Source organism: Manis javanica, chromosome 2 (assembly GCF_040802235.1).
Source record: "Manis javanica isolate MJ-LG chromosome 2, MJ_LKY, whole genome shotgun sequence".
NCBI classification, from domain to species: domain Eukaryota; kingdom Metazoa; phylum Chordata; class Mammalia; order Pholidota; family Manidae; genus Manis; species Manis javanica.
The window spans coordinates 143,458,185-143,482,581 of NC_133157.1; the positions used below are offsets into that span (position 1 = coordinate 143,458,185).

Genomic DNA, 24,397 nt, shown 5'->3' on the forward strand with positions numbered 1-24,397 from the left:
TTTCAAGTGTACTGTTTAATTTCCACATATTTGTGAATATTCCACTTTTTCTTTTGCTATTTTTTCTTTTTGCATTTGAAGTGACTTTATTTTCCCCTTTATACTTTCAAAAATATTTCCAAAATTTTCAGTGATATATCCTTTTTTTATTGAAGTGTAATTGATACACATCTTATTTTGGTTTCAAGTATACAACACAGTGGTTCAACAGTTGCCCGTATTATTAAATCCTCACCCCAACTAGTGCAGTTACTTTCTGTCAACAAAGATGTTACAGAATCATTGGCTGTACTACCAACCTGTGAGCAATTTATGTTAAGATTGAGAATTTTTGTGCCCTTTTATCCCCTTCATCCTCCTCACCCACCCACCCCAGCCTCTCTCGCATGATAACTACCAGTCACTTCTCATTGTCTATGACTCTGCTGCTGTTTTGTTCATTTTATTTTGTTTTGTTTTTAGAGTCCATAAATAAGTGAAGTCATATGGTATTTGTCATTCTTTACCAGGCTTATTTCACTTAGCATAATACCCTTTATGTCCATCCATGTCTCAAGTGGCAGGATTTATACCTTTTGTATGGCTGAATAATATTCCATTGTGTATATGTACCATTGATTCTTTACCCATTCATCTATTGATGGACACTTTCGTTGCTTCCATATCTTGGCTATTGTAAACAATGTGATAAATGTAGGGGTGCATATGTTTTCAAATCAGGGATTTTGTCTTCTTCAGGTAAATTCCTAAAAGTGGAATTACTGGATTGTATGTTATTTCTTTCAGTTTTTTTTTTTTTGAATGCATAAATTCTTTATTCAAAATATTGGGCTAGCACTGCATTACATATATTTAGTATCCATAAATGAAGGGCCACACATTTCTGATTGGACAATACTGTTTTAAATAGAGAACACAGCATGTGGATATGTTCTCACAAGTATAATATGGACTAAACTAGGCAGGAGTGAACTATATGCAAAATCGCCATTTGTTTGTTAATAGCATATGGTTGCAAATGGCATAAATGGCGAATGTGACCATCATGAGACATTACTGGTATCTCACACCAACACGTTATTTAACAAGCAGATTAAGGTTAAACTGCAAATATGCGGTTAACCAAGAATTCTCAATAGGAGAAACTGGGTGAACGCACACCCAAGTTACAGATTTAAGATTTTATATCATTTCTTTAAACTTGCTTGGAATGTGAGTGGAATAAAATCATTGTTGATCTGACAGGAGGCCACTTGGCAATTTGTTTTCTTTTATAGGTACTCTAAAATAAGAGAATAATCTAAAGGGAATATTCTGCCATCTTAAGGTTAACATTCTAGGACTGGTTTTATTTTTTTTAATGTAGGTATATAAATATTACTTATTAATAATTTTTCCTTTCAGAGAACACTAGGAATATAAAATTTATGATAGACCACTTCTTAGCTTTGGCTATTGAAAATTTTTTCCATTAGCAATCTTTGGCTTTCATGAAAGTTTGGCAATCAATAATGGTAACTTTTTAAGGAGGTTTTATTTTATTTTTTTTAAGAAAAGAGTTTTATGATGTGAAAATGGGTTGGTGTTAAAAAATAGGTTTTATTTTTTATTCCAATTTTTGTATGAATGCATTTCTTTGCATTGCTTTTTCTTAAATAAAATAATCTAGAAACCAAGACAATTGGGCTAATTTGACACTTTATTTGATATAAAATATGCAGAAACTAAAACACTCAGTCCATCTTAAAATAGAGGCTGTTCATTATGTAAAAACTTGGGGAAAATTATGCCAAAAACACTATGAAAATAAAGTTTTGTTATTAACACACAACTTTATAAGAAACAAAACATTTTCTTTTTCAAAGCAGGGCTTTTTCTAAGTCTAGGCTCATAAACGTGTCCATTCATGTAAAGATCAACTTAGGATGGTGAGAAATGGCTTATTCTTGTTTACACAATTATGTTAAGAGTGGGTAAAACTATTTTTAATGACTTTAAAGTCTTTTTAATGATTAAATGGAAGCTGGCCTATAATAGTAAAATCAATGAACAATGGTAAGGTGTTTTTAAAAATTCAGAATTATGCATACATATGCTGTGTAAGACCTATCACCCTAAACAGTCAGGGCAAAAAAAATTCAATATAAAACTATATCAAACAAGTAGGTTTGGTGCCAAAACAGCACAAAATGTATACATTTCTTTGTTTCAAGATTTGACACATTAAAAGAAAACTGCCAACACATTTCAGACAATATTAGAAATAATAAAACAGGTTTGAAAAAATTCATTCCCTTTGTGCTATGCACTCTCATTTTTTCTAAATGAGACTAACCTTTTCCATGGCAAACAACAGTATGCTGTACAATTTGGTAATGAAAATTATGTTGATAAATATACAGGGCATGTATATATTTCCACAGTATTTTTTTTCACAGTTACCAAAAATAAAAATTGCATTCAACTCATACATCTATATTCTGATTCCTCACTGCATGGACTGGAAGGAAGCAGAAGTATAAAGTGTTCCAACAATCTGGACTTCAGATTTCTTCTTCATTGTCTGCCGTCCACCTGTACCTTTCCGAATGTCTCTGCAATGTGATCATGCTCTGAGATGATGGCAGAAAGAAAGTATTATGGTAGGATGAGGCAGTCTGAGCTGGAGCTTCATCTTCCAGCCAGTTTTAGGAGGCCTGATTGAACCCAGTCTTTTAATGTTATATTTTAAGGCAGTCTGAATTTCACTCGAATGTCCATACCTCGAGGTCCTGAATTACGAAGTTTTCTTTTTTGGAAAGGATATCATTATTGAAAGTGCTGCAGGAGTTGCTTCGTCCATGGTATAAATCAGCATCTGGCCATAAACCAAATCGGCCCCCTCCACCTCCAAGCTCCAAAGAACTTATGTCTCCATTGATAAAGTATGAGTTTTCTCCACTCCACTTAAAGACCTTGAAGTTAGGGCTAAATGTGTAGAGGAAAGTTTCGCCTGTGCCATAATAGTGGTCACTAAACTTGAAAGGATGAGTTGCATATGCTCCAAAAATCTGATTATCCATATCTTTGATGACCAGTAGGACAGGACTGTCTAGTGATGCCGACTTCCGATAGAGTCTTCAAGCTGGTTCCATGCTCTAATGTGCTGTATGCAAGTCTCCATGGATACCCTTGCACCCTTGCTGGAAGGCGTCGGGCCAGCTGCTCAATGTGCATGTTCTCCAGGAGTGCACTGTGGGGCTGCAGGACTGGCAGGACCACCTCGTCATCATCTTCATAGTAGCTGCAGGTGCTCTTCCTGTGCTTGGCCTCAACGGTGATGATCTCACAGCTCTTGGTGGACGGCTCACTGAAGAAATTGTCGATCATATTCAGTTCTTCCTTTTCAACCACCACAAAGCCTTGCTCTTTGGCATCTTTCCCATAGACGTCAGGAGACCATTGAACAAAGAAGGTGTACAAGTGATCCACCCTCTCCCGAGGAACAGCAAACCAGTATTTTGGTTGCTTTTTTCGTTTGCCATACTGCTGAACCATGGCTGCAGTGTGAGTGGCAAAGGATTTTCTCATTGGTTTTCCTACTTTAATGCACAGAAACATGGGTGGAGTCTTGCTTTTCTCTTCTTTTGAAGGAAGTATATCTTCAATGGGTACCTGAATTCTCTTTAATAGCCGTAACTGAATTTCAGATTTATTATCCATTTTTGCACCCTCACAGCTGTTGTCCAACGTAGGTTCCGAAGAGAAGTCTAAAGATTCCTTACTCCTATTTTCTTCTATAGAAGAGGCCAGTTGCAGTGGGAGGGGTGCTCTGTCTTTCACCCACGTTTTATCTGGCTCTTTATTGCCCTCAGTTGGGGCATCACCTGCCTGGGGAAGAGAACTACTAAGGGTGATGTCTATTCCCACTTGCCCAATACTTCTGCCATCACTTAATTCTGCCTTCTTTTTGGGGCATCACCTGCCTGGGGAAGAGAACTACTAAGGGTGATGTCTATTCCCACTTGCCCAATACTTCTGCCATCACTTAATTCTGCCTTCTGCAAGTTTTTAGATAACGGTGGCCCTTCTTTGTTGTTATTAAGGTAATATTCAATCAGTTTAACTATCTAAATCTTCATGTATATGCAGTGTGTTTTCCACCTGGCTTTCTGGGGAACCAGACTGCTTGCCCACCTCTGGCATTATATCTTGCTTCTCACACGTTTCTAAATCCAGGGCCCCCCTTCAGTTCAGCATCACTCTCAGGTCCTGACAAATTCAGGGCCGACTGCACCTGCATTTCTGTGGCAGAGGCGACTATTTTGACTTAGCCTTCCTTAGCTCTTCCGTGTCAAGAGAAAGGCACTCCTTTGAGGGGTCTATTTTGTCTAGTCCACTATCAGTTTGAAAAAAAGTTCTTCCAAGTCAACGAAGTCATCATCTTCCCCTAAAAGGGAATTTTCTTTGGCTATAGATTCAAATGCAGTGTGAGTATCAGAAAGCTCCTTGCAGACCTTGGTCACTCTGGGAGAACCATCGGTTGCCTCAGTAAAGGATTCCAGTTTCTTTAAACTGCCTGACACAGAGCTGTCTGGGGGTTTCATATGTGTGTACTCTGTTGACTTCTCCGAAGTGCTTGTTGATTTGGAATCTGAAATGATGGTCCTCTCTCCATTCTGCTGCCGTTTTTCCTTGTTGAGAGATTTGAACTTACTGAATGGGTTGATATCCTTTTCTGAAGCCAGGTCTTCCCATTCTCCAGGCGATGGCAAGGCATCTTTGATCTTCATGTGGGAAATGTCATTGTAGAGGGCAATGGAAACGACCTCTTCCATGGGACAAATGAGGCCATACTCTTCACACCCATTTTCAATGACCAGGGGATCGGACTTATGAGGGTCAAACATGATGTTGTTAGGGGTGACAATCATGACGCCTCCGACCACACCCTTTCCATCAGTGAAGTATCGACAATTCATTTTTAAAAATTTTACCACGCCTGGCTCATCTTCAGACGTGAACGATAAGACTCTTTCAATGGGTTTTATTAATGCCTTTCTTGCTAAGTCAGCATCAGGCAATTTATCATATTCTGCATCTGAGGATGAAGGAGAGACAGTAGCACCAGGACTGGATGATAACTGTAAGGTACTGGAAGGAAAGTTGGCATCTGGCACAAAAAGGACCTGGCCTGGAACAATAGTATGTGTGAAAAGTTTATTCAGTTCTACTTATTGGGAGTGATGTTAAACTTCAGTGCTATGGAGTTCAGGGTGTCCTGGCTTCCAGCAGTGTATTCCATGGTACCGTGTGGCTTCTGAACCACCGTCTTCTTCTCTTTTTTATCATGTGCCTTGTTTTGATTGTCATCAATACTATAATATCTCTTTAGTTCTGTACGCCTGATCTCCTTTAACTGATTATTTTTTCTCTTTTTTTTCTCATCAGTAACATAGTCCTCTTCCCCAGCAATGTTACACTTCTCTTGTTTTAAAATGACTGTATTAGCATCTGCTTTTCCAGTATGAGCCCTTTAGCAGTAGCTGAGGCTGTCTCTGCATTTTGCTTAGCTTGTTTTTTCTTTTTCAATCTACAGGGCGGGGGCGCCGGCTCCTTGGGTCCGCGAGAAGGGGATCGTGCGCACGCATTTCTGGAAACGGTGGCCTCTGCTGCCCGGGGCGGGGCAGCGCATCCTCTGGGGTGGGCGGAAGGAGGGGTCGGGGGAGGACCGGGCGCCGAGGAGGAGCAGCGGCAGGAGGAGGAGCGCCGAGGCGAGCGGCCGCAGCCAAGACTCCTCAGGCCTCTCCCCAAGCTCGGCGCTTTGCCAGCCCTGCAGCTGCGTCCGCTGTCAGGGCATCGACCGCGGCAGATCACGGGCCGGCCGGAGGCGGGGAGCTGCGGGTGGCGCGATGCGGGGCAGGCGCCCGCCTCCAGCTCCGCCCAGCCCGCGCCACTCTCGGCGCCCCTCAGCCGCGGCGGGAGCCGGGGAGCTCGGCGGCCCTGCTTTGCGGCTTGGGCTGCAACCGCGGCATTCTCGCCGCCCGAGCGACCTCCGAGCTGGCAAGCTGGGCACCCTGCCACCCCCGGCTTCTTTTAGTTTTTTTAAGCACCCTCAATACTGCTTTCCACAGTGGTTGTGCCAATTTACATTCCCACCAACAGTGCAGGAGGGTTTCTTTTTCTCCACATTCTTGCCAATACTTACTATCTTGTCTTTTGGATAATGGCCATTTTTACTGGTGTGAAGTGATATTTCATTGTGGTTTTGATTTTCATTTCCCTTATGGTTAGTGATATGGAGTATCTTTTCATGTGCCTGTCAGACATGTGTATTTATTTGGAGAAATGTCTTTTCAGGTGTTCCACCCATTTTTAATTGGGTTATTTGTTTTTGATGTTGAGGTGTATGACTTTATGTATTTTGGGTATTAACCCTTATCAAATAAATTGTTTATAAATATATTCTTCCATACTGAAAATTGCCTTTTTTGTTTTGCTCATGGTGTCCTTTGCTGTACAGGTTTTTAATTTGATGTCCCACTTAATTTGTTTTTATTTTGTTTTCCTTGCCTGAGGAGATGTGTCCAGGAAAAAATTGCTCATGCTTATATGTTCAAGAGATTTTTGCCTTTTTTCTTCTAAGAGTTTTATGATTTCATATCTTAGATTTAGGTCTTTAATCCATTTCAAGTTTATTTTTGTGTATGGTGTAAAACAGTGATCAGTTTCATTCTCTTCAATGTAGTTGTCCAGTTTTCCCAACACCAGTTATTGAAGGGCTTTCTTTTTCCTATTTGTATATTCATGGCTTCTATATTGTATATTAATTGACCATATATGCATGGATATAGCTGGATTTTCTATTCTGTTCCATTAATCTATGGGTCTGCTCATGTGTAAGTACCATACTGTTTTGATTACTGTAGCTTTGTAATCCAGCTTGAAGTCAGGGTGCATAATCCCGCCCAGCTTTGTTCTTTCTCAGGATTGCTTTGGCTATTCGGGGTCTTTCATGGTTCCATACGAATTTTAGGATTACTTGCTCTAGTTCGTTGAAAAGCCATTGATATTTAGATATGGATTGCACTGAATCTGTAAATTGCTTTGGACAGAATGGCCATTTTGACAATATTAATTATTGTTATCCATGAGCATGGGATAGATTTCCATTTATTTGTGGCTTCTTTAATTTCTCTCATGAGTGTTTTGTAGTTTTCATAGTATAGGTCTTTCACCTCCTTGGTTAGGTTTATTCCTAGGTATTTTGTGCTTTTCGATGCAATTGTAAGTGGATTTGTTTTCCTGATTTCTCTTTCTGCTAGTTCATTGTTTGTATATAGAAATGCAACAGATTTCTGTGTATTAATTTTGTATCCTCAATTTTGCCGAATCCAGTTATTCTAATGTTTTTTGGCAGAGTCTTTAGAGTTTTCTGTACATAGTATCATGTCATCTGCAAATAGTGACACTTACTTCTTCCCTGCCAATTTGGATACCTTTTATCTCTTTATCTTGTCTGATTGCCATGCCTAGGACCTCTAGTACTATGTTGAATAAAAGTGGTGAGAGTGGACATGCTTGTCTTTTTCCTGCCAGCAAGGAGAAAGTAGTGCCCAGAGCTCGTTCCCACAGGCACCTCCCCAGGTGGGCTGAGATAGGGCCAAGGAAGCTAGGAAAGCCTCCCTCTGACTCCAGGCAGCAAAGTCTGATGCTGCTGGTGGAGCTTGCTGTATGGTCAGGTGGGCAGATGCACAGGGAAGCACCTTGGGGCTGAGCTGCCAGCAAGGGAAGAGTTTCTGGGGCTCCCTCTCACACCTGTCCACTTGGGCTGAGGGAGAACTGAGGAAGTTTCCACTGGCTCTTTCTCCTGCAGAGAGAGCTCTGTCCAACTTCACTTCTCTGGCACCCTTTGTGCTGCTGGTAAATCTTGAAAATGGTTGCTTCTGTTTTGGGTCTCAGCAGGACCTACAGAATGTGGTTGTCCACAGCAGCAGGAGTCTTAGCCTCCCAGAGTGCTCCAACTCTCCCTGGTGTCCAGCCCCATTAATCACCAAAGCCTGATGCAATGCGGACTTGTGATCCCAGAGCAGATATCTGTCAGGAGCCGGTCCGAACCGCCCATCTGATGGCACAGCGCAGACACCTGGAAAGAAGGAACCGCAAAGCGGACTTCTGTAAGGAATATCTCCTCTATCTCCCCTTATTATTATGTTGTTTGGAAATGTTGTTATTGGTCACTTACACACCTAAATTGAAAAACCAAATTTAATATAATAAAGTTGAACTTTAGGGGTCAGTCCAACAAGAGGATATAATGATTATAAATATTCACCCAACATAGAAGCACCTAAATATGCAAAACAAATACTAGCAGAATTAAAGGGGGAAATAGATCGTAATACATGCATTTTAGAAGACTTTAACATACAACTCACATCAATAGGCAAGATCCCCCTAATTCTTCCAGATGGTAAAGATACCTCAAGACAACTGCTGGGCATAGAAGCCACGGGGCATAAAGCTGCAAAGAAGTAAAAAAAAAAAAAAAGCTTTTCAAAGAACATTGCTTCTCTCTCACCAACTTAACATCTTCCTGTATGGCCCCAGAAGATGACTGGTTAGCCAGAGACAGGTAAGATTCCATGGGAGGAACGAACTAAGACAGGCACAGTCGCAGGGGGGCCATCAGGTGAACAGTAGGGGGTCAACAGGTGAGGCTTAGAACCTCATCCTCCCCAGTTTTGAGAGAAATCTGCACCCATGGCTGTTTTGTTGCCCTTGTCTCGCTTGGATCAATACCCAGTTTATAGGCATGGATCTTACAGTCTACACTTGCTTTTCTACTGCACTAAACTATTTTCCATCTTTATTTTACATCAAGATTTTAAAATCTTATGAAAAAGTAAACTGTTAAACAGCTTTCTATTAGAAACTAATCTTTATTACTTTTACCTACTACTTCAACATTTTGTTAAAAAATAATAGGAGGGGGATGTGGAGAAGATACTGGAATCAAGTATCAAGTTATAATAAATAAGAATTGTTTGAGTAGGTTCCAGTTCCCTTTCCCCGCCCAATTCGGCCTCATGAGTAATTTCTAAATGACTCCTAGATCTGTTGGGTCTCAGGGAATAAAAGAACAATAAAGGAAAGTCACCATGAATGATTGCATGTAAAAGGGCCTGGCATAATTACAGAGACTCTCCCAATAGAAAAGATTACTACTACAGATATTACTGTAAATGGTTTAAGGAAACTTTTAAGACAGACATGCCCCTGCTTACCCTCCTAGGAAGAGAAGTGGCCTGACTGGGTCCCTATGCCTTCTGATTCAGTGGTCATTATCCCCTTACCTCATACCCCCCAGATGGAACGCTTCCATCTCTACAAAACTGGGCACCTACCCAAGAGTGTACAGAGTCTTCAGTTCCCACAATTACAATCAACTTAGTCTTGCTACACTGCTTTAATGATACACCGTTTTGATGTTTTTCTTTAAATCTGCACGTAATGCTCTAGACCTAGAAAAATAGTTTTAGCTATATTTGTTAATCAGATGAATAGTAACCATGGCTATTTTAGAATCAATAATAAGGGAACTGCAAGTAGGGCCCAGGCCAACCAGGCAGTGAGGGAACAAGTCATGTTTGTTCCAAGACCGCCAGGGAAGCCAAGCAAGCATAAGTGCAAAAATTAATGATTGCTAAGATGCCAATAATCTAATCTTTACAGATTGACCTTTGTGTGTACATTTTTTCTGAAAGAATCAAATTATCTAATCTTTGTGACACTGCATACTCAAAACATACATAACGTTGCTAAACTTCAATAAAATAGGCCAGGCTCAGCTTTTGCTAGTGTCTGTGTCCTCATTCATTCCGTCAGTCGCCGATGCCGTCCATCCTTCAGGGACTCCTGGACTTGCTGGAGCTGGACTCTGGCAGATCTCCAGGGCCAGCTGTGCAGAGTTCCTGAGCACCTACCTGCTTTCCCTGTTGTGTTCCTCTTTCTCTTGCCTGTGGGCTAGGCTGGGGTAAGGGCTGGAGTCCTGATTCATATGGCTCTGCCACTTAACCCTTCTCTGTGTGGTCTCTTCACCAGGTGTAGGTGGCCTGTTCTGCAGTCTTCAGGTTGTTTTCAGGGTGAGTTGTATTTGCTGTTGTTGCTTCCTTTTTGTGTGTGTATGGAAGGAGGTTTCTGCCTTGCCATCCTAGTCCACCATCTTTTTTCCCCCATCTTGCTACTGATACTTGGTTTCATTTGATTGTAGTCAGAAAAAAATACTTGATATGCTTCCATTCTTAAATTTCTTAAGTCTTGTTTTGTGGCCTAATATGTTGTCTGTCCTGGAGAATGTCCATATGCTTGAGAAGAATGTATATTCCTCTGTATTTGAGTGGAGTGTTTGCTGTATGTTTGTTAGATCCACTTGGCCTACAGTGTGTTCAAGTCATCTTTTCCTTACTGATTTTCTTTTTGGATGTTCTGTTATTGAAAGTGGGCTCTTCTGCCACTATTTTTTTGTGGTCTATTACTCTCTTCAATTCTGTCAATGTTTATATCATAGATTTAAGTGTTCTGATGTTAGGTGCTTATATAGAAATGTTTTATCATCTTGGTCAGTTGGCCCTTTTTGTTATATGATGTCCTTCTGTGTCTGTTGTGATAGTTTTTGACTTAGCTAATATTTTTGTCTAATATTAGTATGAACACCCTTGTTCTCTTTTGGTTACTATTTGCATGGAATATCTCTTTCTGTCCTTTCATTTTCAGCCCAGATGTGTACTTATATCTAAAGCTGAATGTTTTGTGGATAGCATATAGTTGAATTTCACTGGGTTTTTTCAGTCCATTCAATCAATCTTTGTCTTTTGATTGCGAAGTTTAATCTGTTTACATTTAAAGTATAAACTAATAGTGAATGACCTTCTATTGCCATTCCATTGTTTTCTGTAGGCTTATAGTTAATCTCTTCTTGTCTCTTATAACTTTCCCTATGTTTTGTTGATTATTTTGTAGTGTTGTGCTTTGATTCTCTTCTCATTTCTTCTTGTGTATTTCCTGTAGACATTTTCTTTGTGGTTATTATGGGGATTGAATAAAACATCTTAAAGTCATAACAATCTGTTTTAAACTGATAACTGCCATCACATACAAAAACTCTATTAATTTACACCTCTGCCCTTCCCACTTTATATTATCAGTTTCCTCAACTACAGCTTTCATATTGTATATCCATTTAACATCAATTTATAGTTATTTTTATGCTTTTGCCTTTAAATTGTAAACAAGCATTAAAAGTGATTTATGCACCATTATAATATTACATGATTCTGTATTTGTCCATTCATTTCCCAGAAAGCTTTATATTTTCATACGGTTTTGTATTGCTGTCCAGTGTGTTCTTTCATTTCAGTTGAAGGAATCCCTTAAACATTTCTTGTAGGGCAGGTCTTGTGTTGATAAACTACCCCAGTTTCTGTTTTTAAACCTTAAATTTCCCTTCATTTTTGAAGGACAGTTTGCCAAGTAAAGTATTCTTGGTTAGCAAGTTTCTTCTTTCAGCATTTTAAATATATCATCTCCCTTCTGGCCTATAAGGTTTCTGCTGAAATATGTTAATCTTATAGATGCTTTCTTAGATATGACTAGTCACTTTTCTCTTGCTGATTTCAAGATTCTTTCTTCATACCATTTGACAGTTTGATGTGAGTCTCTAGATTTATCCCAGTTGGAGTTTGTAGTTTCTTGATTTTTTTTCCATTTCTTTCCTCAAAAGTGTAGTTTTCAGCCATGTTTCTTCCAATAAGCTCTCTGTGCCTTTCTCTCTGTCTCCTCCCAGAGCTCTCATGATGGCTACACTGGCCCCCTTGGTGGTGTCCCATTCATCTCAGGACTCTCTTCACTTTCCTTCTTTTTCCTTTTTGTTCCCCTTACCCAATAATTTCAAATGACTTGTCTTCAAGTTTGCTCAGTATTTCCTCTGCTTCATCAAGACTTGCCATTAAGTCTCCCCAGTGAATTTTCCCATTCAGTTATTGTATTCTTCAGCTCCAAAATTTCTGTTTAGTGATTTTTTATAGTTTCATTCTTTCTTTGATACTCTCATTTTGCTCATGCATTGTTTCCCTGATTTGGTTTAGTTTTCTATCTCTTTTATCTAACTGAGCATCTTTCAGATAGTTGCTTTGAATTCTTTAGTTCTCTAGGGTTGGCTTCAGGAGATTTATTTTGGTCATTTGATTGGGCTGTTTCCCTTTTCTTTATATGCTTTGTGATCTTTTACTGAGATTTGGGCATTTGAAAAAACAGCCATCTCTCCCAGTCTATATGGACTGACTTCATTCATACAGGTGAAGACCTTTACCAATCATCTCAGCTAGAGATATGGGGGACCTCTCAACCCTAGGATGCATCTTTAGGCTTGTGTATATGATTTCCTAGTGAAAGAGGTTTGCCTGTGTTTCTTTTCGGGACGCTGTAATCTTTTCCTCCCTCTGGTGTCTGTCTGTGGTACTGCAGACTCCCAGTTAAACTCCAAGAGAACATGCCTTTATTCTCAGTGGTCCCTAGTATGGCACCCGAGATGTACCACTTTTCCATCAGTGCTCTGAGTAAGAAAAGGCAACAAGTCCTTCAGGTATCCCCTAAAGAAGCCAGAACACTGGTCCTACGTTCCACTATTTTCTTTCCCTTCCAATAGAGAAGCTGGGACTTTTCTTCTGATCAAGCTATGCTGCACTGGAGAGGCAGAAAGGCTAAGGCAGACAAAACGCAAGAAACATTCTTATTACCCACTTCAATGTGACTCTTCTTGGCCTCCCACTGATCTGTTCCTGAAATCTTTTTTTTTTTTTTGGTATTATTAATCTACAATTACATGAGGAACATGATGTTTACTAGACTCCCCCCCATCACCAAGTCCCCCCCACATACCCCATCACAGTCACTGTCCATCAGCTTAGTAAGATGCTATAGAATCACTACTTGTCTTCTCTGTTGTACAGCCCTCCCCATGCCTGCCCAACATTGTACATGCTAATCATAATGCCCCCTTTCGCCCTCCCCCCACCCCCACTTATCCCGCCCTTCCCTCCCATCCTCCCCAGTCCTTTTCCCTTTGTTAACTGTTAATTCATTCTTGGGTTCTGTAAGTCTGCTGCTGTTTTGCTCCTTCAGTTGCTGAAATCTTTTAACTGATTTTTCAAGTTCTCACAAAGACAATATGGTTCAAATATTGTTAAATTGGTGGCCCTGTGATGGAATGAAGGTCTAGGGTTTCCTGTTACTCCATCTTGCTGATATTGCTCTAAGGACTCTTTTTGAAACATAATCAAAAGCATTATCATACATAAAAATAATATCTCAATATCCTTAAATATCCAGTAGTCTTCACATTTCCCTGTGTGTTTTTACTGCTTATTTGTTTGACTCAGGATATAACTGGTTGGTGTGTTTCTTAAATCTCAATCTAGTCATTCCTCTCCATCTAAGAAAGCATTTAAATACAGAAAGGCCTCACTTTGCACAGTAGCATGAGACCAAACAAAATGAATATACAAGCTGAAAACATGCAAAATGATATTAATAATCAATGGGAAAATAGCAGGAGTAGCAGTACTTATTTCAGGCAAAATAGAATTCAAAACAAAGAAAGTAACAAAAGACAAAAAAAGACATTACATACTGATAAAGGGGTCAGTCCAACAAGAGGATATAATGATTATAAATATTCACCCAACATAGAAGCACCTAAATATGCAAAACAAATACTAGCAGAATTAAAGGGGGAAATAGATCGTAATACATGCATTTTAGAAGACTTTAACATACAACTCACATCAATAGATCAACCAAACAGAAAATAAATAAGGAAGCAGAGGCATTGGATAATACATTAGATAAATGGACTTAACAAATATCTACAGAACATTCCACCCAAAAGCAGCAGGATACACATTTCTTTCAAGTGTATGTGGAACATTCTCCAGAACAAATCATATATTAGGCCACACAAACCTCAATATATTCAAAAATATTGAAATTGTATCAAGCAGTGGACCACAGTAGTATGAAACTAGAAGCAAGTTACACAAAGAAAACAAAACCTATAAACACATGGAGGCTAAATAACATGCTTCTAAACAATCAGTGGATCAATGAACAAATTTAAAAAATAATAATAATCAATGGGAAAAATTATGGTTGTTCCATGACCTGTAAAATTTTTGTAAAACATTAAAAGGTCTTTTAAGTTATAAATGTAAAGGGAAATGAAAAATAGTAAAACTAACATTTACTATACTGACATCTAAAGCATCAGTAATATTGAGAAAGTATTCTGTTTCTGTTAAAAGGAATCAAACCACCCAAACTCATCAATTGTAGTTTGAACAGTACTTGCCTTATTCTCATCACGTAACTTGTAGACAATTTTTTCTCTGCCTTAGCAAATGTCACATTTCTAACTTTGGATCAGCTTCCAATATTTTATCCTTGGTGCTTCCAGTGTCATGAAATATTTTTAGATTCTCTTTAATACATAATTTTTTTATAGTATCACTCCTTTGGGACATCTTCATCCTTTTCATCACAGTTGCTTTCCTTATGCATGTCAGTAAGTTTGCCTTCACTAAGTTCCTTTGGCTGCATATCTCCAGGGTCCCAAATATTGGGCCTGTCAACATGCCAGTGGTGCCCTATTTCTTCTGTAACCCCATTTATGTTTGATTCACATTATACTTCCAGCATTCTCATTTTTTGTTTTTTTTGTTGTGGTTTTGTCTTTGTTGGACAATTTTCTGTTCTAACTCTTCATTTTTGTGAAGTGCTGTGTAGGTTTATCACTGGGATATGAGGCAATACAACTACATGCTTTGCTGTCTTTGTCAGAACAAATAACAGAAGCACAGTGACCCAACACTGGGCTTTGAAAGAAATGACACAACTAATCATTGATCATTATGTGTGTGTAATTTACATAGTGATTTGTAGACTGAAGAGCTAGCCATGAAATTTGAACTTTATGTGATTACTCATAGTTAATATACTATGGTAACTGATCCTGGAACTCTGTGGTTGCAGGACTGCTGTTATTTACCTAAACTGTGATAACTAAAACCCATGCTTATCAGAACCTTGCAAAGTGAGGACTGCTTATTGGTCTTAGAACTGTCCTGGGTTTCTCAGGGGGCAGTAATCTATTAAATTTGGCTTTTCCCTTTGAAGCTACTATTTTGCCTTTATGTCTGAGAATCTGATTTTTTTTATTGGTAATTAAGATATTTAAGCTTTTCTTTAGGTACTGGTCTGGATTTTCCCCTTTTATGTAGATAGGCCTTGTTCTCCTCCATTAGGAGGATTTGCATGGACCGAAATTCCTTTAAGGGTGTACCAATAGAGAGCTGACTGTTGGGGAGCCATTACAATGGACACTGCTAAAATGAAGAGCAACAGTTGTCACAGTGACACCTCACCCAGAGGTTATTCAGCTTAGAGATGCATATAAGCTCCCTTTTGCTCTTAGTGAAGCTGGGGCTGTGGGGCAAGCTGATGGGCAGAGGTGTTCCCATGACACCCTCTTACGTTTAAGTTAAGCCCCCACGTGCAGCCTCCTCCTGACTCCTGCAATCTGCACCCAGACGGCTCCCGACCCCAAGCCACCAGAGCCCCAGGAAGAGCAGGCCCCAGCACCACACCCCATCAGAAGCAAGCTCTGGGTTGTGCTTCCTCCTCTCTGATGCTGCTTTCACCAGGCCTCCATCAACTTTCTGAATTCTAGAAAGTTGTTGAACTCACGAGTCTGTTTCTATTCTCTTTTTTTGTTACTGATAAATTCCTTGGTTTTCCTCTGTGATAATTTCAGTGAGGTCTCTAGGCAGAGATGAAGCAACTATCTTTGCTCAGTCTGCTACCATGAGCTGAGATTTAACTGGTTCTCAAAGTTTCTTGAGCATCTACTTTATGTAGATAACTCATCCAGGATACTTCGCATTATGAAGAGAAGAGGAGCATAGGACAAAGGTAAAGGGCTCCTGAGCCAGACAACCTGGGTTCCAAATTTGGCTCTGTTCTTTTCTAGCTGAGCCTTTGTGTATGTTACTTACACTCTAGTGTCTTAGTTTTCTCATCAATAAAATAATAATAATAATAGAAAACGCCTCGTGAAGTTGTTTGAAGATGAAATGAGTTAATAACCTTAATTTACTTAGGGCAGTGCTGGCATAGACTGAGTTATGTAAGTATTTGAAAATGAGTAAATTTGAATTTCAGGAAACATATCTGAAAATGTGGTACCTTGAATTTAACTCACTCATATTTGATAGAGTTCCCTAAACACAGGGAGGTTTAATTTTTTTTTTCTGCTTAGATATCAACTACGTTCAGTAGCAACAGCTTTTGCAGTGAAATACGTAGTCAACAAAAACTAAGTGTTTAAGTTGGAATGACTGTATCCCTGACAAGACTCACAGGCATCATAATCATAGTAGCAACTGAAGTGAATTCAGTTAAGTCCAATTAACAGAAGCAAGAGATACAACCTGGTAAAGGAAACTCAATGAAACAGATTCCAGACATGTTTCCTCTTATTTTTATTAATCATTGTATTCTCAAGATATTTTGGCCAAAGGTTAAGAAAAGTAAGAACTCTACCAATTTAAAACCCAACAAAAAGACCATAATAAAATATTTAGCAAAAGATTTAGCCCTAACAAAACTGCAATATTTTTTGAAAAGAACTGTTGACATTGTTTTCCTATAAGCATTTGTCAGGTGTTTTTAATCATATATTGTTCACTCTTTGTTCACTTATGATTTAGCACACGTATATTATCAAGTCTCAAGTGTGTTTTCATTTCTAAAAGAGTCAACACTGAGTGAATATTTTTCAAAGACAAATCCCATTAACTTTTGCTTTGAAGGAAATGAGGGAAAAACCAAAAAACAGAAAGCATTGTCTCTTAAAATGGAGGAAGGAGAAAGAAACCATACATTAAAAGCAGTAAACTTAATTTATCACAATTCAGTCGATTGTTGCCACAATGCCAGAAAATGATATTAACAAACACATATCCCTTAAAGATTCTTTTGTTTTTCCTTTGAAACAATCTCAAACTTGCATAACAGCTGCAAGAACAGTACAAAGGACTTTTTTGTCAACCATTTGGGTAAAAGTTGTCAACATGATTCCCCATCAACACTAAACACTTCAATGTGTATTTCCCACACACAAATACATTCTCCAACACAATCGTAAAACAACCATCCAAGTTAGGATATTCACATTGACGCATTTACCATCTCATCCTCACGTCTCATTCAGCTGACCTAATTCTGCCCTTTCCGGCACAGGGTCTGACGAGTTAGGCACCACTTTGAGTTAACAGGTCTCTTAAGTCTCCTTGTTGTCTGGAACAGTTCCTCGGGCTTCCTTTGACTTCCATGAATGTCACATTTGCAGATTGCATTCACTGTAATCTGGATGCCTTGTTCACCCATTCAGGCTGCAGCACCTCACTCAGGGCTGACTCCTGCAAGCATGCCCTCTTCCTCTATCAGTATCTTCCCACTTGGGTGTGATGCCCTGTGCGGGCTGCTATTTGCCTGCCACCACAGGGACACCCACCCCACCCTGCTCAGGCTCCCCACCCATGCAGGCACCCTCCTCACCCCACTGAGGCACTGGCACCCTGCACATGGGAGCACCCTCCACAGATACCCAGTTCACTCTGCCTGGGTGCTGACACCCCACAGGGCCATGATACCACCCCATTCCCTGTGTGAACTGTCACAGTCAGTGGCTGAATGGCTTATGAAAAGAGAGACAAGGGGGAAAAGAAGAGGATTTTCTTTATTTTTAAGGTTGAATTATATTCCATTGTATATATGCCACATTTTCTTTATCTCTTCGTTGATTAGTAGACACTTAGGTTGTTTCCACCTCTTGGCTACTGTGAATACAGCTGCTATGGACATGGATATGCAAATATCTCTTCAGGACCCTACTTTCAATTCTTTGGGATAAATTTCCAGAAGGATTGCTGGATCATAAGGTCCACCATCACTTGCTGCGTGGACTATTGCAACAACCTCCTTGCTAGTCTCCTTGCTTGCACTCTTGTCCCCACCTCCAAGGTCATTCTATTTTTTTTCATGGTTGGTAAAATTATCTTTCAAATAGTTAATCAGATCATGTCACTTTTCTGTTTAAACCTCTCCAAGAGAGACTTCTAGTTTCTGCTTGGGATGTAAGAACTGGAAGGAGCCATTCCCACACTTACAACAACATTAACAGCTGCTGCACAAACCTCAAGTTCATGTCTTTTCTGGAACCCGTCAGGGAGCTGAGGTCCTGAGGCAGCCACCTGGCCAATCTAAGGGGAGAAAGGTGCCTTCTGGGAGAGACAGGATGCGAGCACGTGGTTCCCCAAGGCAGGTGCGGCTGTTAAGAAGCAGCCAACATTTTTTGCCTTTTATAATTTCTAAGTTTCAGGAACATCTCAATTAGGGAATGTTATATTTTGAAACATAATTTTACAGATAACTGAAGTTTAACCCTTGAAATTCCAAAGCTTTTTGTCTTATCCATTCTCCATGGAACTCTTCTGAAATGTGCAATGCTTTCCTCTGCTTTCTTGGATTATCTGATTAGTAGGCTTTTATAGGCTAGAGGGTCACCGAATCTCAGGTGCTTTACTGTGCTATAAGATCGTCATATTTTCAAGGAACATTGCACCATGAAAGGCCATTGAATTCATTTAAAGAGACGCTGCTGTAGCTGTTCTCTTCCTTCAGGACAGCCTCTAAAGGCTGTATTTCCCAGTGACATACTCCCTAGTGGAAAAACTGCTCTTTATTACCGTAGCTCTCAGATGGGAAGTATCAGAAGACTAAGTAGGAGTGGAGCGTACTGGAACTCATCCAGGTCCCCTGTTGGTCTTGTACCCATACGGTTGTACTCACCTGTCCTTCCAAGGCTTTGAGAGCATTTCTGAGGGGCTACACACTCACCAACTCAACTGTGCAAGCCCATCCAGATTTAGTTATAGTGCTTCCTAGAACTCTGTATGGTATTGTACCATGAGCTCTTACTTGGTAAAGAGCTCTTTGCTTAGATATTTGAACCTCTAAAAATTTGTGGACAGACTCCAGTGAATACACTTTGAAGTTAGAGGCAAAATTTTATATGTACTTATGTCTGACTTTTCTGGAAAGAAGATCCAATACTTATAATCATATTTCAGAGGGAAGGAGATGGGCTAAGATGTTAACTCTCTAACTCCAAAGAAAAAGAAGTGATAAAGAATTACATGTGTTCATGTAACTCAGTTGGAGCCAAGCATCAGGTATAAGTAAATTCATAGAACGAAGAGGAAGGGTTACCTCTGTGGGATTCACTCCTGAGGCATATAGAAGGGTATATCACACTCAGGTTATAGTGCTCCTTATGCAATGTCCCACACTTGGCTTTTTCTTCACTTACATGTCATGGACATGATTTTATTTTTATGTTTATTCAACTATTCTAATCTTGTAATGATTGCATAGGATTCCATTGTATAGCTATACCACATTTTAATTATCAATTACCCCATTGATACATATCCAGATCTTTTATTATAGTTATTTTTTGTCATAAACAGTGCAGCACTCCATATTATTGTGCATATGACATTGCACAATGTGTGGCAGTGCCTTTTTGCTCATTCCTTTCCAACACAGGGTATTATTATCATTTGGGCATTTTCCAGAATGATAGGTGGAAACTGTGTCTTGTAACTTTTGCTCTTTATTCTCTTAAAGAGTTCCATATACTTATGGATTATTTATAGTTGCACTTCCATGAAATGTATGTTCACATCTGCCCTGATAAGTACATTATCTCTAGGGTGGTAAGTCTTATAAAAGTGAGAAGCCCAGAGTGTTATGGAAACAGCTCCCATTTACCAATGGTTTCCTACTCTACTAGTAGGATGATATCTCCCCTACTAGTAGGATGATCCTGGTCTAGATTGAACTACCCATGTCTCTATTTTTTCTTTTCAGTCATTTTTTGCAGGATCTGTTAAGAACAGCTGGAAATCAACAGAAAATTTAACTGCCAAAAGACTAACGATGCATTGATACACTAATATATATTAATATCCAAAATGACATTTCAGGAAGTAATAGGAACAGAGCAAATTAGGGAGCAAAAAGTTCTCTACCATAACCCCCAAACTGAGCATGAACTACTTATGTCTTATAGTGAAAACTTATAAAACTACAAAAGGGTTGTGATTTTTAAATACAAACTTTGGGGTTTTATTCCTTGAGTAATCTTCCTACAAGTCTTTAGAACTTAGTCTATTTCTTTTAATATTTTACTTGATTCATCAAGAGTATATTAAGAATTTGTTTCCATGAAAAAAGGGCTGAGATCTGTGTTACAGGCAATGCTTGGTCATTCATAGGTTTTTCTGTGAATTTCAAGATGGTTTCAGTTCAGTGGGTATTTGTTTTATTACCAGGGTGAACTGCCAGGACCCCAGTGACTCCTGAAGGCACAGGGACCCAGGGAGGCTCAGTTTAGCCCACAGGCAATTTATCCTCTAAAAACAAAGCAAACGGTCTTTCTGCCATATGATTCCTTTTATGTGAGATTTTAGAAAAGGCCAGGCTATGGTGACTGAAGGTAGACTGGCATTGCCAGGGGGCAGGGGTGCAAAGAAGCATGAGGGAACATGAGGGATGATGATAATGTTATACATCTTGACTGCGTTGGTGGTTAGATGACTGTGTAGGCAGGTCAAAACCCATTGAACTGCACATTTAAAATGACACTTCAGTAATTAGCTGATGAAAACAACAGCAACCCTCTGAGACACCCTCTCTTACAATGGGTGGGAGAGCTGAGAGCACAGGCTGAACCAGCTCCCTCCTTTCCTTCCTCCCCACGTGTCCTGCAGACCTCCTTCACTGGAGATGTGTGGCCCAATGACCTGGACATTGAGCCCCACTTAGGGGGGCCGATTGCTTCGCTTCTCTCTCTCTCCTTGAGGCTCCAAGGGTGCTGTGGGGTGTGTCAGCAATACAGCGTATAATGAAGGGAGTCTGGAATCTGCTCACTCTCATCTCCTGCCTGGGCCTTCTTGAGAACCAAGGGGCATCATACCAAACCCCTGGAGACCATTTCCCCATGTCCTTCCAAACACAAGTCGGTGTCATTCCTTCTTCCCCTTTGCCATTTTGCTATGACTGGGGACCACACATCAGGGCATCTACCGTGGTGCGGCCTGAGCCCTTGTGTGGAATGGTGGCATTAAACCAGCCCTCAACACTGCCTTGCCCTCTCTGCCAAAGCAGTTTATTTGAGAATGTCTCTTCAGTTCTCAGGAGGTTCCATAATGCACAGCACAATATGTCTTTATGTGATTTTACTAATCCCAGGGGCCCAGGATTGGCATGAAATTTATTACAGCAAATTTGAATCATTGCAACAACTTATTTACAGCTTTGAAGAGATTCCTGAGGCAGATTTTTGTACGTGAAAATTTAGTAAAACAGCCCCTTGTCATTAATCTGCCTGGGCAGTTGGGGTTGTGTTCATACCTGCAGTGATGTATCCTCCAGGCCTCTTTTAATTACAAATGTCAGTGACCTATCAATGGCACAGAAGGTCATTAAAATGTTTTAAATCTACTCAACCCTTAGAGGATATCTTTATAGTTATTATAGTTATATATGAAATTTTGCAAACTCTGAACGATTCCTGAAGTTGACTATGCAACAAACACCAGAATGGTGGCATGTGGTAGACTGAAGTCCTGCTTCATTCGGTCAACATGGAAATGTTTTTATTGTCCATAATTTATATTTATTTTTAATATAAACTTACAGCTCCATTATGAGATACCATTTCTCAGAGAAACTAAGTCCACCATCTGTTCTGATATTGAGAGAGGGGAGGTATAGCTGTTGAAACTTCAAGTTCTGAAGAGAACACAAAGGAAGGGCAGAAGCCGTTGGAGTTTGGACACTAGAGGACCAGACACCACTGGGTCAGGACTTTGTGATTTCTTATGGCATAATGTCTATTTCTCTATGACAATAAATCTTTAAAGTGGAATGGGCCTTATTTGCATCTTTGGAGAGAGCAGAAACTGATGAGAATCCTGTTTTGGAGGACAAAAAGCTCAGAGCAGAGACCCAGCAGCGGCTGCCGTTGAGAGGAAAGTGTCCTTGGGACCCTCAGTGAAGAAGAAAGGGGGCCGGTCTGGGCTCAGGTGCAGGGAGTAGAAAGTGTGCCTACATCATGGTCTGAGGGCTCATGGTTGCCTCGTGAGAGGGGACATCAGATTTCAGGTGGCAGGAGCCCCACCCAGACCTGCAATGTGCCTACTGGATGCCCCGCATTTCTGGCTTGTTAGTATCTTCAATGTCATTTTCTGAGATATGAAAAACAAAATCGTTTTGAGTGTCCATTCTGTGTCAGACACTGTGGCAAATGTCTTCACATGCATTGGCTCATTTACTCCCGCATATAACCTGAGGCCGATGGCATTACCCTCAGTTTACTGATGAGGTTTAACTAATGAAATCCAGTCACAATGTAACTGTCACACCTGCCCTCCATGGACAGTGATGGGGGGTCCACAGTGCACCGGGCCCCACGGTTTGCTCATATGTCTGGTCCTGGCAGGGCAGCTCCCCTGGCTCTGCCCACACGCCTCTGCTGTTGAGGAGCTGAACTCGACCCTCCTCACCCAAGGACACGCTCCTTACGAGAGCATCCTAGTCCAGCAAAAGATGATTCCTTCCAGTCCACTAAGACTGCAGCCCTCTCCTCTTCGAGTCCCAGCCAGTTTTCTGTTCTCTGCTGATGTTGGAGTTGGTGGTAGAGAGTCGCTTCTCAAGGTGCTTTGTCCAGACAGAACTGTCTCTCTTCGGCAGTCTTTTTTATTCCCTGTTTGCCTCCCCAGGTACCAATACCCTGATGCTAAGAGATCTTACGATGGTTGAAAGCCCTTAAATCTGTGAAAGTACAGAGCATTTAGGATACAGTCTCAAAAAGAAACGCAGCATGTCCCAAGCTTTTATTAGATGGATAACAGTAATTGCAACATTTTCTTTGTAATGTCCTAGAATTTGAGAAGAAAAAAAGCAAAATCTTCAGAATCATAAATAGTTGCCATAAAACAAAAGCCTGTCCATCGTTGATTGTTGTAAAACTCAGGCTCTCTTCTTCTGGGGCCTGGGGGGTCACGAAGGTGCTTTCCTGTAACAGAGGCAGAGTTCGTCTCCGTTGGACGTTTGCCCTGATCCTTGGCCGGCTTCAGCACAGGGAGGACAGCAACATGACTGCGTGGTGATGGTGCTGATAGGTTCATGCTATGAAAAGGAAACGGTTTCTGAAGGGCCTAAAACAATTGTGCCCAGTATATGCCCGCAGGGGAACACCCTAGTCCCTCATCCCGGGACTTCTCAGGCCTTCCTCCCAACTGCTCTGTGGCAGGCAGGGCACCTGTTTCTTGTGCGCATCCTCTTGGGCGGTTTCCCCCTTGCTTGGGGCCGCACAGGCAGAGGCTTGTGAATTACTCTTCTTGTTTCCATGTAGAATCTCAGCACAGATCAGAGCCATCGTAGGATCACACTGGTGACCTGTCCCAAATGCTTATTTTCTGCTCCTGTGTCATTACTTCCTCAGACAGCTTCACTTCCTGTTAGTTTCAACCACTGGGAAAAGAATTTGGCCTCTTTTCTTTACCAGGGGAAAGCCAGCTCTGTTCTACCTCGTGTGTGTTACCGTCAATAAGATGGGACCTGGAGAACAACAAAGCATGGCTGACCTGGGACTGCTGCACAGTGGAAAGGCACCTGGCTTGTGCCTCTCTGTAGCCGCGGTTCCAGGGCAGGAGCTGCGGTGAATTGGGGGGAGGCAGGTACACGCTTCCAGGTAGGAAGGGAACACAGTTCCTAGGATCCCCGTGTTCATCAACAGAATCCATCTTGTCCAAATTCTTGGACTGTGGCTTATTACCATGTAGTCCTCTTGAGGCTAAACCTTTCAGGAGAAAATATTCTATACATCTCTGCTGTGTGTTTTCCACTTCAGGACATTTTCTGTTTTCTTGATGTCACTGTTGTTTTCTAGTACCTGGATAGTTTTAATATTTCCAGGACAAAGACATCAATTAATAAGATGGGGTAAATTGTCAGCTGTCACATCATACCACCAATATATTATTATTTAAATTGGAAAGTAATTTGCTTGATTTCAGGAGAAATGGTAAGCCCCAAACTTAAGAGAAGTGAAAACACCAAACCAAAAAACTAGAACAAATTATAAGCTGTGTAAATTGTTATCAGTGCGTTTAAGCTCTCTACCAACTAAATCTTAGTGAAATCTGAAAAACAAAAACAAAACAAAAAAACA

The 24,397-nt window shown here is 40.4% G+C and overlaps 1 pseudogene; it reads right to left on the bottom strand.

Moving 5' to 3' along the window:
• Positions 1–1,223: 1,223 nt before the first annotated feature.
• Positions 1,224–23,969, bottom strand: LOC108396204 (nuclear receptor coactivator 7 pseudogene; annotated as a pseudogene).
• Between the last annotated feature and the right edge of the window lie 428 nt (positions 23,970–24,397).